The following is a 14,312-nucleotide window of genomic DNA, read 5'->3' as shown; positions in this document are numbered from 1 at the left end:
TGCTATGGGGGCATGTGTAACTGAGGAGCAGGCTATTGCATGTGCTCAGTACCTTGACTTGGTTTACTCCCAATCTGGTACACTATATGATTATTTTCCTAATGCCCTGAGGCCTGGAACTCCCAAAGCCCCGCCAACACCATGTTGACGGCATCATTGGTTCTGTTAATCCGCCCTCAAAGAAATCTTCTACAAACCCTGGGAAGCAAAAGTCGAATGTGTCAAATGAAAATACTTCTCAGGCTATATCTAATTCTGGTAATACTTCTGAGGTTAACTTCATCTAGTCCACCATGGCAAATAAAGCCTTGAAAGGAAAAAAGAAGGGAAAAGGAAAGAATAAAGCTGATCAACTGAAGTAGGATTCCCCTAAACCTACACCCGAGGAAGGCACCAAACGCAAGCCCAGGTATCCTTGCCTTATCTGTGATGAGGATCACTATACCAAACACTGCTCGAGGCAGTCTGAAGTCAGTCATTTGTTGAAAGGTGCTCCTGGGACTCATGTCATGCTTAAAGAGCCTTTTCCCTCGCAGCAAACACAAATGGTGGCTGACCCATCTCAATCCTCTTCTCCCCTTGGTTCTCAAGGGTTTATGGCTGGGACGATTCCCGTCCACATTAGTACTCGGGCAAAAGAGTATCCATCGCCTACCAGGAAAGAGCTTGAGGTCCCCTCTAGCACTCCTCTCTCCAGTTCTGGTCTGCTCCATATTAAGAGACCAAGCACTAAGATGCCCATTCGACCCCCTCCTAAAGGTGTACTTCGGAAATATTCTTACAACCCTAATGCTCGTGTTACTCAGCACTATAGCATCATTGAGGACTTAGCCCAGGCTCCGTCAGCTATGTCTTCTCTAGAAGTTCTCTAGAGCTGCCCCTCTCAGAGGAAGTCCTTGCTATCGGCTATTGGTGACATTGACCCAGCCGACTCGGATCTGATCACTTTTGACCTAGAGAGCCATATACCGAGACTGCCTCAACAAGTCGCCTTCCTTATCTAGGTCATCATCAATTTTAAAACGACTCATCATATCGTCATTGATGAAGGCGCTTCAACTTGCATAATGTCTGTTGCTTGTTGGAAGGCTATCGGTTCTCTGACTCTGAGCTAGTCTCCTATGACCTTGGAAGCCTTTGATGGGAGAGAGTCTTGCCCTTATGGTATACTCCAACGTTTACCTATTACTTTGGAAGGGAAAACGGTCGAAGTGGAAGTTGAAGTTGTTGATGCTAATCTTACTTACAACCTCCTTCTGGAACGAAGCTAGACATATGCCATGCGAGCCGTGGCTTCATCTCTATTTCGTGTCATTTGTTTCCCTCCTCAGGGGAAGATCGTCACAGTAGACCAGCTGTCTTTCTTCACCTCCTCCTTTGAAGGCAACAGGCCTTTTGTGGAGCATACCTCCATTCCATGTGAGAGTGTGGGAGCTGAACTCTTTAAATATCCTGCCCTTATGGGTGTTTTTTCACTCCCACCTCCCAATGTCACTCCTATTAATATGATTTTTGTTCGCTCTGATCCTTGGGTTCTTTCCCCCACTGATCAGATAGAATCCTGGGGCGATGAGATGCCATTGAGTCCTGTCGAGCTCAACTACGTCGAAATTGTTTTTGCATCAGCTCCCCCTCCTAATCTGCTCCTTTGAGTAGAGCTCTCGACTCGTACGCTCATTCCCCTTGGCTTAGAGACGATGCTTCTTCAGACCCTCTAAAGGAAATATTTCCTTCTGACGAAGCCATTATTGAGACCATTTCTCTCGAGGAACCCCCTTGTTCTGATCATCACCATCATTCCTCGTTTCTCCCTACCCACCGGGAAATGCTTCCTTGTCTTGAGTGATTCGCTTCTAGTTCCCCATTGCACCCCGTTGTTACCATCGGCCCTTTTGCTAAACGGGGCATTGATCATATGGCCTGTAACCCTCGCTCGGCCGGGGGGCATGGGTATATCATTGTTTCCGTTGATTATTTTACAAAATGGACCAAAACAATGCCTACACTATCTGGGACGGTCACACAGCGGTGCAATGGGATAAGGCCCGAAATGGGATTTACTTGAAAAAGTATTATGCGTGAATTTCATGCAATTTGATTTGTACGTACATGTGTTTTTAGCAGGTGTGTTGTGTGTGTATTTTCATGTTTTGGCTTGGTGTGTAGGCATGATTTCCAATTATTGTGTCTTTTACGTCTTGTGTAGATGTCTGGTGCACCTTACGTTGGTTTCGCTGATGGTGCCTACCACAGTACCCGCAACCTGTCTTCTGCGGCATGGGTGATCTACGATCCTCATGGTGAGTTGATAGACCTTCAAGGTGTTTGTCTAGGTTGTACCATGAACAATGTCGTTGAATATAGTGTTGTTATTGAGTTACTGGCCGAAGTGATCAATCTCGGTATTCGTACATTGATCGTGAACCTAGATTCTCAACTTGTCATCCACCAACTCAATGGGCGATATTCTGTCAGAGACCATCCGATTTTAAGGTTGTATTTATGTGTTAAATTGTTATAAAGGAATTTTGATTTTATCACATATCAGCATATTCCACAAAGATTAAACACGTTAACTGATGCATTGGCAACCATGTATTAGATAGACATTTGCATAACATGTAATCAAAACAACATATGAGAAGCATGTAAAACAAAATAATCAACCATAGGAATATATATATATATATATATATATATATATATATATATATATATATATATATATATATATATATATATATATATATATATATATATATATATATCGTGTGGCGCACTAAGGCGCTCAAAAAATAAGTGTACATGTCCAAACAGAGTCTGTGTTCTCCATACATCCAAGACACATGTCTCTCAAAAATATCATGAGAAGGAAATAAAACCTAGGTGTCTACTATGGTGGGTTATGCTCCCTATAGCACACCACCGCTCGTGCCACCCCCCTCAACAGGTGGTGCACCCTGGGTTCCACCCCTACTGTGTGGATCTGGAATGCTATGGGGACCTCCTCGATCCCCATGTAATTTGGGATCCCTTCTGTTAGGCCCTCAAGGTTCCGGGCCATTGTCTCCACCGTATCATCAGCTGGGGGAGCCAAGACTAGTGTTGTGATGCCCTGCGTATCCCTCCACACCTCTGGAGCCAGCCCGATGAGAATCACTAGTCCTACATCTGCATACCATAGCATTCGTCATTAGGATATATACATGAAAAATCAAAAAACATCATAAAAAATAAAATGGAAAATAATGTGATCAAGTGTCTTACCACCATCATCCCACTACTCTCCAGTGGGCAGTTGCATGTCAGGATCTCCGCGGAAGTCCATGCCAGCATATGGCCAATCCTCTACGAAGATCATCTGGCACTCTAGCCACTCTCAAAATAGTGTCCCCCATGACATTGGTTGTCTGCCACCTCCCCGTGGCATGACGTGTGCCCACCGTGTGGCCCTGGGCTCACGTGGTCTGGGTAAATCCAAATCCATGTCCTGTAACTGCAATGCCGGCACCCGCTCCAACATGAGAGGGACTAAGATCAACCCATAGCCAAACTGCTTCATCTCTCCTCGACAGCAGTTGGTAAGTTGCCTCTTCATATTCGTCGTCACTATTTCTGCCCAGTTAAACATGGTTGGATTTAGACATTCGAGAGCCAACTAGAGATGGGTCTTCGATGCCTCGTGTTGGGCTTGGGAGCTCGCTGCCCATGTCACAATGAATAGCATAGTGTGAAGAACTATGTCATCTACTGTCGGGATTGTCACCTTCTTGCTCCTCATTTTGCGTGCCCGTGGGCACACTTGAGCCATCATCATCTCTAAGGAATCGCCCCCGGGTCGCTGCCCCTCTAGAATGGGCCTCTCACCACGACGGGACAACCCGGTCAAAAAGTATATGCCTATGGCATCAAACTCAATGTCTCGGCCTCAGATAATGAATTTCCCATCTATGGGATTCCAGGCTCAGATTAATAGCTCCAGTAAATCTGGTTGAGACCGAAGGTGTAGAGTAAGGAAGAATTTGAGCAATCTGCATGCCCGTAATGCATTTCGGCACCCAAAATTTGCAAAAGCTTCCACATCATTATCATCATGTGTTCACTCTTGCCAAAAAAATTCCATTATGGCCTACATAACGAGGAAAATTGAATTAGCACTTCGTTTGCAAAATTCAACGTGTAATTTGCACAAAAAAATATATTTGTGTCACCATCATGTCTGTTTTTAAAACAGATGCGATGACGCGAGGTTGCTAGTTCTATTTTTTTGCGGTTATCGTGGAAGTACATCACTTTCCCTCTATGATCGGAGCACGTTATGTGTAAATTTTTTTGGTCATCGCGGACCTGAGCGATATACCTGCGATGACTGAGCGGCAGAGCCCAACTCAAAAAATCTGCCTAAACTAACACGTCTAACATCAAAATGCATAAAATAGACATTGAATTGAAGTGCAGGACGAAGTCTATCTACCTGGATGAAGTTTCAGGATGAACAATGGATGAATAGGGCTGAAATCAACTTGCCAACTCTGGTGTTCCAAAATGATCCAAAGTGGAATGAACTGTAACAATGGTAAAAATGAATGAATTAAACCCTTTTTATAGTAATTTTTGGAAATTAAAAAATTATATTTTATAAATGTGGGTTTTTTCTCATTTTTTGTCACATGGTTAGTCAAAATTTGGCTTTTTAACTATGTTTCCATGAATATTGTTCATTTTATATCGAATGGGTTTACGTTTGACATGCTTTGTGCAGAGCTACAAGTAGTGGAATTATGTCAGCTTCTTGTACACTTGATCCGCAAAGTCATCTTTAACGCTCTTTTCTGACTTGAAAAATGAAAAGATAGTTGAGTTGTTCCTCTTGACTCGTTAAGAGAAATGAGAGGCGGTCACCTTTAAGCTCTTTTTTGACCGTGTAAACACGAAAAGATTGTCGGGCCTTTATCGTTTCAAGCTCGTTATTGGTTACGAAACAACGTGATTCTGACCACTTTTCTACTTTTTCGGGTCCAAGTCACTAGTTACGAAAAGTACTCCTCGATCATAATGGTCAGGCAGTTCTTTCGAGTATCGTTTTATACCTTTTTGGGCTTGAGAGACACAAATATACGAAAAAGGACCCCCCTGGAGTTTTATTTTCCATGTCTTTTTCAAACTCCCTAAACATGAAAAAGACTCCAAGTTTTACCTATGTCAGACTCATTAAACCCTGACGACATTGGACTCGTCACCATGACGAGACTCGAGCTTCTCCTTCCTAGGGCTTGTTAAATTATTACTAGGTTGAATTCAACAACAGGTTTATCATTGATTGTCTATGGCAGTTGTTTGGTCAATTTAGTGTGTTCTAAATTGCTATTTAAAATGTCAATCTGGGATTCGTAAAATGACGAAGTGAAGTGTACTATATGTACTAGATAACCATTTCCTTAGTCTTTTGTCGTTTTTGAGTTTTTTAATTTGTTTTTGGACTTATCTTTCCCTAATGTGTGATGGCGGAAATGAAAGTTAAGTATGGAATATGGATGGATGATGATGATGATTTCTACAGTGATTTTTCAAAACTTAGAAAGTGCTCAAAAAGAAAGGTTTAAAAAAACTGTAATGGAATCAATTCTGAAGAAAAACAGTGAACTAATGACAATGGCCCAGTATCCTTTCTGCTGAATGAAAAGAAAGTAAAAATTGAACTTAAAGCAACTCAAAGCAAAGCAACTAATTCACACTACTTTAACTCTTCTGATCCTTTACCCTTCAGCTCAATCTACCTTGTGGGAAGCAATCATGAACAAGTCAAGCAATATGATATCTAAATGGCAAGAAATTAAATTGCATAAAAGAAACTAGTCACACTACTTCAACTCTTCTGATCCTTTACCCTTCAGCTCAATCTACCTTGTGGGAAGCAATCATGAATAAGTTTAAGCAATATGATAACTAAATCACACTACAATAAGTAATATTTTGATTTCTTACTAATAGAGTCACCTGACTTAAAGAAAGAAACCATAAACGGATGAGTAGTATGATGTCTAAATAACAGAAAAATAAATAAGCAAATCACAACTTGAAAAAGGACAGTGCTGGAATTAAACTTCAGAAAATGAAAGTTAGCAGGAAGGACAAGATGATCTCATATGCCAATAGTTATCAAAAAGATGAAAATTTGCCCGGGCTGCCTAAGAAAACCTGCAGAAAAACATTGATCAGCTGACAGCTACAAGAAAACAGAAATGAAAATATAAATAGCAGTGAATTAAGGAGCATCAAAACAGCGTGTTATGTACAGGCTAATGATTATGAAAACAGAAACGTAAGGAAATCAAATAACAACTATACAGGGCTTTAGTGCGCAGGGGCCCTCTGCCACCTCAGCCAGTCAATGATCAGTCACGAGAACGAGCTTTAGCAAAGGAGTCTTCTCATGTATTAAAGCAGCAACATAGATAAAACAAAGTACAGTGGGGTAATAACAACAACAGTTCAGAAATTACATATCAAAAAGCTTCTACACAGCGTTCATCAACGCGTTATTTATAATGACAAAATGCTGAAACTAACTAACTGAATCCTACGCTATTAATGTTGGCATTATGATACATATGTTCTACTTGATGGCAACCCACTCATCTCAGATAATAAATTATAATGTAGAGAAAATTTCACGCACTTATATGTAGAGAAAAGTTTATTTCATGTAGAGAAAAGTTCACGCACTTTTATGCAGAGAAAAGTTTATTTCATGTAGAGAAATGTTCACGCACTTTTATGCAGACAAAAGTTTATTTCATGTAGAGAAAAGTTCACGCACTTTTATGTAGAGAAAAGTTTATTTCATGTAGAGAAAAAGTTCACGCACTTTCATGCAAGGAAAAGCGCATATATGTTGGAGAACTTACCTTTGGTCCATGGTAGTTAGTCCTTGGTATTTGAACCTATGGTTTTGGACCATGGTACCTCGTCAGAAGTGTTGATCCCAGGTATTGAGTTCGTGGTATTGGTTTATTATGGTTTTGGTCTGTGGTATTGCATGTAGAGAAAAAGTTCACGCACTTTCATGCAAGTAAAATCGCGTATATGTTGGAGAACTTACCTTTGGTCCATGGTAGTTAGTCCTTGGTATTTGAACCTATGGTTTTGGACCATGGCACCTCGTCAGAAGTGTTGATCCCAAGTATTGGTTCATGGTATTAGTTCGACAGTTTTTGATCCTATGGTTTTGGCCCGTGGTATTGCATCCAAAAGTGTTGATCTCACGCACTTTCATGGTTGGTTCATGGTATTAGTTCGACAGTTTTTGATCCTATGGTTTTGGCCCATGGTATTGCATCCAAAAGTTTTGTTCTCACGCACTTTCATGGTTGGTTCATGGTATTAGTCCAACAGTTTTTTGATCCTATGGTTTTGGACCGTGGTATTGAGAAAGGACTAAGGTTATAAAAGAGGAAGGAGATCATTTGACAAAGCATCTTCTGAATTATTGAATATCTGATAAAGTGCTAGATCTGGAATATTGTGATTGGGTTATGGTGCAGATCTGGATTTGAATGAAGAAGGAACCTGAGCGTAAGGAGAAGGATAAGTTCTATTGATGGGTCAAAATCTTAAGGCTGGAATAGTGGTATCTCTATATGATTTTGATTTGTGATATGTGGCATACGCTTGATCTATAAATCTAATAATCTGGGTCTGAATTATTGATGCATGTTTTATTTTACACATGTTATGATCTGGGTATGTCTGATTTATGGAACAACTGCAAAGTTATAAGGAAATATTTGCAGATCTGTATGCGGGTTGGCTTTGGTGAAATCAGAGATTGATAATGCAAGTGTAGTTGATGGGTTTTTTTGATGTTCTTGGATCCAGTCTGAAAATTAATGAAAAGTGGTCCTTGAAAGAAAAGAAGTAGGGGGTTGTAACTCCCTTCCAGGAGAGACTGGAAAACGAGAGAGAGAGAGTTGTAGCTCTCTGCAGGTTGTAGCCTGCGTACTGGTAAAGGACTGCACCAGTACAAAATCATTGTAAAAGGAGTTTCTTATTAAAAGAAGATAGAGACATATTGTAGCAGGTGGTTTTCACCCACATTGGGTTTCCACCTTATATCTGGTGTTCTTTTGTGTGACTATTTGCTTTTCTTGTTCCTGCTCATTATTTTATGATTCTGACATACAAAGTAATGATCAATATTTGAAGAATTATTCAAAGTATAAATAAGGAAGATATATTGAAAATAATTTGATAATACTGATTCACCCCCCCCCCTCTCAGTATTATTTCCAACAATTGGTATCAGAGCAGGTCCTTCTGAAGAAGCTTGATCACTTGAAGGAAGATCTAACATCATGAGCAACTATGAGAGGGAAGCATCAATCAGGCCACCGATTTTTGATGGGACAAACTTCGTATATTGGAAGGTAAGAGTTACTGCCTATATTCAATCTTTGGGTACAGAAGTATGGGACATTATAGAAACAGGGTATACATTTCCATCAGCTACTCCTACAGATTCAGCTGAGAAGAAGAAATATGAAACAAATGCAAAGGCGGTTAATACTCTTCTAGGATGTCTATCTCAATCTGAATTCGTGAAGGTTATGCAATATAAATCCATAAAAGAAATATGGGACAAGATTGTTTTGAGCTACGAAGGAGATGAATAGGTAAAACGTGCAAAACTTCAAACCCTCAGGATTTAGTATGAGAATCTCAGAATGTATAATGATGAAAGTGTGGCTAACTATTTTCTTCGTGTGGATAAGATTGTTAATTGTATGAAAAATTGGGGTGAAGAAATAAAAGAGGTTGTTGTGGTTGAAAAAGTTCTAAGATCTTTGTCACCTAGGTTTGAATCTAAAGTTTCTGCTATAGAAGAAAAGGAGAATCTACAACATCTTAAAATGTCACAACTACATGGAATTCTAACTGCTTATGAAATGAGAAAAGGAGGTCCATCTAACAGGAAAGAAGTTGCCTTCAAGGCTTCAGGTAAAGGAGAGTACTATGAATCAGGACATGGGTCAGAAGAAGAAGAAGAAGAATCAAATTTTGTCATAAATCTTCAACGGGGTGCTGGACGGTTCAGAGGTAAGTTACCCTTCAAATGCTTTTCTTGTGGAAGAGTAGGTCACTATGCTGCCAAATGTCCTCATAAGGATAAGATCGACAAGGGAAAGGAACCTATTAGATGGAACAGGAAACAGAATGCAAATAAGAAAAGCTACTACACTCATGAAGACAGTGATGGTCTATCAAATAGTGATGAAGATGAACGAGGTAATGACTATAAACTTTTAATGGCATTTGAAGATGATGATTACATGGATGCTATAGATGTGGATAGGTTTTATGAAGAGATTTCTAGACTTAAGACATGTATAGAAGAAAAGAATATGATCATTGATACTCTACAATTTCAAATTGATGAAAAAGAAAAATATCTTGAAAAGTTAGAAGGTGAAATTGTTGGCCTTAGAAAAGAAATTGAGAAAACAAAGGCTATTAATATTAAGTTTTTCAAAGGATCTGAAACTCTGGATGAGATCATCAATGTACAGCGTTCTCCGCTAAACAAGACAGGTCTGGGGTATAATGGAGAAACATCTCAAGCATCCACCTCAAAGAGTTATCTTGATGCAGCAAGAAGGAATGAGCAAAAGCACAATGGAGATCATCAGGTAAAGCAGGGATGAAATACATCAAGAATGAACAAAGACTATCAGGTAAACCAGGGGCAATCTGTCTTAAGGATGAACAAAAGCTACAACCAGCCACAGGTAAAATCTTCTCAATTTGCTTCAAGAATGGATGACAATAGAAATTACAATCATTTGGCCGGTAGATTTGATAATCGCAGAAGTTTCTTCAATGGGCAATGTTTCTCTTGCCATAACTTTGGTCACAAAGCAGCTCAATGTGTTGCATATAAAACAATCATGACTAGAGAAGCTCAAAAACAAAGAAGTATGATCGGGATTACAAAAAGGACCTATAACAACTTTTCAGCTCTTGAAAATGAAGTTGAATGTTCTATTTGCAATAACTTTGGTCATGAAGATTCTGAATGCAGGAGCAGGTTTTAGCAGACAAAGGAACAAGCCTCAAGCACCAGAACATGGAGAATAAAGGAACCACAAACAGAAAGATGTGGGATAGCCTTTTATGCAGAGGGACAGGAAAATCTATGGTACATTGACAGTGGATGTTCGAAGCATATGACAGGTGATAAAGAAAAACTTGAATCATATTCTGCTTTAGAAAAGGGAAAGAAAGTTTCTTTTGGAAATGATACTCTAGCAGCTATAAAAGGAAAAGGCACAGCTCAGTTAAAAGAAAAGGTTAAAGCTGGAAATGTTTTGTATGTTGATGGCTTGAAGCATAACCTTCTGAGTGTCAGTCAGATGTGCGATCAAGGAACCGAGGTAATATTTCGATCAAATGGATGTAGCGTTCGTGATCTTGATATAGGGAAAACAGTGATCAAAGGTAGAAGAACTCCAAATAATCTATACATATTTGAAGAAGGACAACAACAATGCTATTTGAGCAAGGATGATGAACATTGGTTATGGCACCGGAGGTTGGGCATCTAAGCTTTTCACAAATAAGGAAGGCATGCAAATATCAGGCAGTTCGTGGTCTTCCAGATATCAAAATTCCAGACAACACTATATGCAAATCATGTCAGTTTGTTAAGCAAACCAGAACCAACATCCCGGAGAAGGAAGGATCAGCCAGCAGGCCTCTTGAACTAGTCCATACAGATGTATGTGGTCCTTTAAGGATGAGGTCACCTCGAGGAGAAGAATACTTTATATTCTTCATTGACGATTTCTCCAGGTTTGTTTGGTTAGGAATTTTGAAGCACAAAGACGAAGCATTCGAAAAATTCAAATCCTTCAAAGCCTTGGTTGAAAATGAATCAGGTTACAAAATTAAGTGCCTCAGGTCCGACAGAGTGGGGGAGTTTACCTCAAATGAATTTTTCGATTTCTATGAAGAACATGGGATAAGAAGGGAATTATCTACAGCTAGAACTCCTCAGCAAAATGGAGTGGTAGAGAGGATGAACAGAACAGTCCAACAAATGGCCCGTGCTATGCTTGATGAGTCCGGAACTCCCGCAACTTTCTGGGGTGAAGCTACATATGTTGCGGTTGTTATTCTCAATAAAACAAATGTCCGAGTGAACAACACTCAAACTCCTCATGAACTCTAGTATGGTGAGACTCCTTCGGTAAAACACTTCAAAATCTTTGGGAGCAAATGCTATATTAAGAATACTGATGAGCAACTTGGAAAACTTGAACCTAGAGTAGATGAAGGCATTCTTCTTGGTTATTCTCCACACAGCAAAGCATATAAGTGCTACAATAAAAGACTTGGAAGAATTGTTGACAACATTGATGTAGTGGTTGATGAAAAAGGATACATTCCTAGGCAAGTAAATCATGAAAATATCGAAGAAGATGAAGACTACCCTCAAATATAGAATGATGAAGAAGAAGAACCTCAAGAAGCACTAGAGGAACAGATAAGGGTAGAAGAGAAGACTCCATCCAGGTACGTTCAGAAGAATCATCCAGAATCTCAGATTTTGGGGAAAAAAGAAGCAGGTGTACAAACAAGAAGAACAATTGCAGAAGCTTCAAGCTATTTGGCATTACTCTCATCCACTGAACCACAAAATGTAAAAGAGGCATTAAAAGATGAATGTTGGGTCAAAGCAATGGATGAAGAACTTGAGCAGATCGAAAAGAACAACACTTGGGAGTTGGTTCCTAGACCGAAGGATAAGAATGTTATATGGACAAAATGGGTCTTCAAAAATAAGTTGAATGAAAATGGGGAAGTAATTAGAAACAAGGCCAGACTTGTTTGTAAAGGGTATGCGCAGCAAGAAGGAATAGATTTTGAAGAAACTTTTTCTCCTGTTGCAAGACTTGAGGCCATCCGAATGTTCCTTGCTCTTTCAAGCTTTCAAAAGTTCAAAGTATTTCAAATGGACGTGAAATCAGCCTTTCTGAATGGAGACATAGAAGAAGAAGTATACATTGAGCAGCCAGATGGTTTCATTCTTGGAAATGATCCAAATCTTGTATGCAGATTGAAAAAGGCTCTCTATGGTCTTAAACAAGCTCCAAGGGATTGGTACTATCGTTTGGACAAATATCTTCATCAACAAGGTTTTTCAAAAGGATCAGCAGATAGAAATCTTTATATAAAAATTGAAAATGACAAATTGCTGATACTTGTTGTGTATGTAGATGACATTATCTTTGGCAGCAATGAAGAATCTATGAGTCAAAGCTTTGCCTTGGTGATGCAGAAAGAATTCGAAATGTCCTTGCTTGGAGAATTGACATATTTTTTGGGCCTGCAAATCCAACAAAAGGAAGGAGGGATCTGCTTATCTCAAACCAAGTATCTCAAGCAGATTTTGAAGAAATATGGCATGGAAGATGCAAAACCAGTATGTACACCCATGGTCACAGGATGTAGCCTCAGTGAAAATGATGAATCAGCAGCAGTACATCAACCAACCTACAGATCTATGATTGGAAGTCTACTTTATTTGACAGGTACCCGACCAGACATCATGCATGCAGTGGGAATAGTTGGAAGATTTCAGGCAAATCCAAAGGAAACTCATCTTCAGGCAGTAAAGAGAATCTTCAAATATCTTCAAGGGACTCAAAATTATGGCTTATGGTATCCTAGAGATACAGATCTCACACTTCATGCTTATACTGATGCAGATTGGGCCGGAAGCGTGGATGACAGTAAGAGCACAAGTGGTGGTGCATTCTTTATGGGTTCCAGATTAGTATCTTGGTTCAGCAAGAAACAGAGTTCGATTGCCTTGTCTACAGCTGAAGCAGAATATGTTGCTGCTGCATCTTGCTGCACTCAACTCCTTTGGATGATGCAGACCTTGCAGGATTTTCAAATCATTTGTACACCACCCATCTCCATCTTATGTGATAATACAAGTGCAATCAACATTTCAAAGAACCCAGTCATGCAATCAAAAACCAAGCACATACCAATCAAGTATCACTTTCTCCGGGAACAAGTGCTTGAACAAAAGGTCAAGTTGGAGTATGTTCCTTCTAAGGAACAGGTTGCTGATATACTCACCAAACCATTGCCTAGGGAGACCTTTGAATACCTCAGGAAAAAGCTAGGGGTTGTTGATGCATCGTCTTGTTGTTGAATCTCTTCTGATTGTTGGTTGTACGCAAGGTTCATCTGAAGTATATGCGTACATGTGCTGGGTTGCGGATTGGTCAAAGATCGAATGGCACAGGTTCAGGGGGAGCATATCATGCATTGTTGGCATTATGGAGGAAGTACAGAAGGAGATCATGGATGCTGGTCTGAATATTGCTGCAATACGTCTCTATCTCTTTCATGGTCATGGATTATGGTTCTTCTTTGCAAATCTGGTTTATAGTCAGGGGGAGCATGTTCTTAGGGGGAGCATAACCCTTTGCCCTTGATGTCAAAGGGGGAGAGTGATTGCTTGCTGTTGCCATCAAGTCCAAAGGGGGAGATTGTTGGCATTATGATACATATGTTGTACTTGATGGCAACCCACTCATCTCAGATAATAAATTATAATGTAGAGAAAATTTCACGCACTTATATGCAGAGAAAAGTTTATTTCATGTAGAGAAAGGTTTACGCACTTTTATGCAGAGAAAAGTTTATTTCATGTAGAGAAAAGTTCACACACTTTTATGGAGAGAAAAGTTTATTTCATGTAGAGAAAAGTTCACGCACTTTTATGCAGAGAAAAGTTTATTTCATGTAGAGAAAAAGTTCACGGACTTTCATGCAAGGAAAAGCGCGTATATGTTGGAGAACTTACCTTTGGTCCATGGTAGTTAATCCTTGGTATTTGAACCTATGGTTTTGGACCATGGTACCTCATCAGAAGTGTTGATCCCAAGTATTGAGTTCATGGTATTGGTTTATTATCGTTTTGGTCCGTGGTATTGCATGTAGAGAAAAAGTTCACGCACTTTCATGCAAGGAAAAGCGCGTATATGTTGGAGAACTTACCTTTGGTCCATGATAGTTAGTCCTTGGTATTTGAACCTATGGTTTTGGACCATGGTACCTCGTCAAAAGTGTTGATCCCAAGTATTGGTTCATGGTATTAGTTCGACAGTTTTTAATCCTATGGTTTTGGCCCGTGGTATTGCATCCAAAAGTGTTGATCTCACGCACTTTCATGGTTGGTTCATGGTATTAGTTCGACAGTTTTTGATCCTATGGTTTTGGCCCATGGTATTGCA

Source organism: Pinus tabuliformis, chromosome J, assembly GCF_031772625.1.
Source record: "Pinus tabuliformis cultivar Carrire ecotype Pingquan chromosome J, CPIR1, whole genome shotgun sequence".
In the NCBI taxonomy this organism is placed as follows: domain Eukaryota; kingdom Viridiplantae; phylum Streptophyta; class Pinopsida; order Pinales; family Pinaceae; genus Pinus; species Pinus tabuliformis.
The sequence above is the reverse complement of the archived record's forward strand: the minus strand, read 5'-3'. Positions refer to the sequence as shown.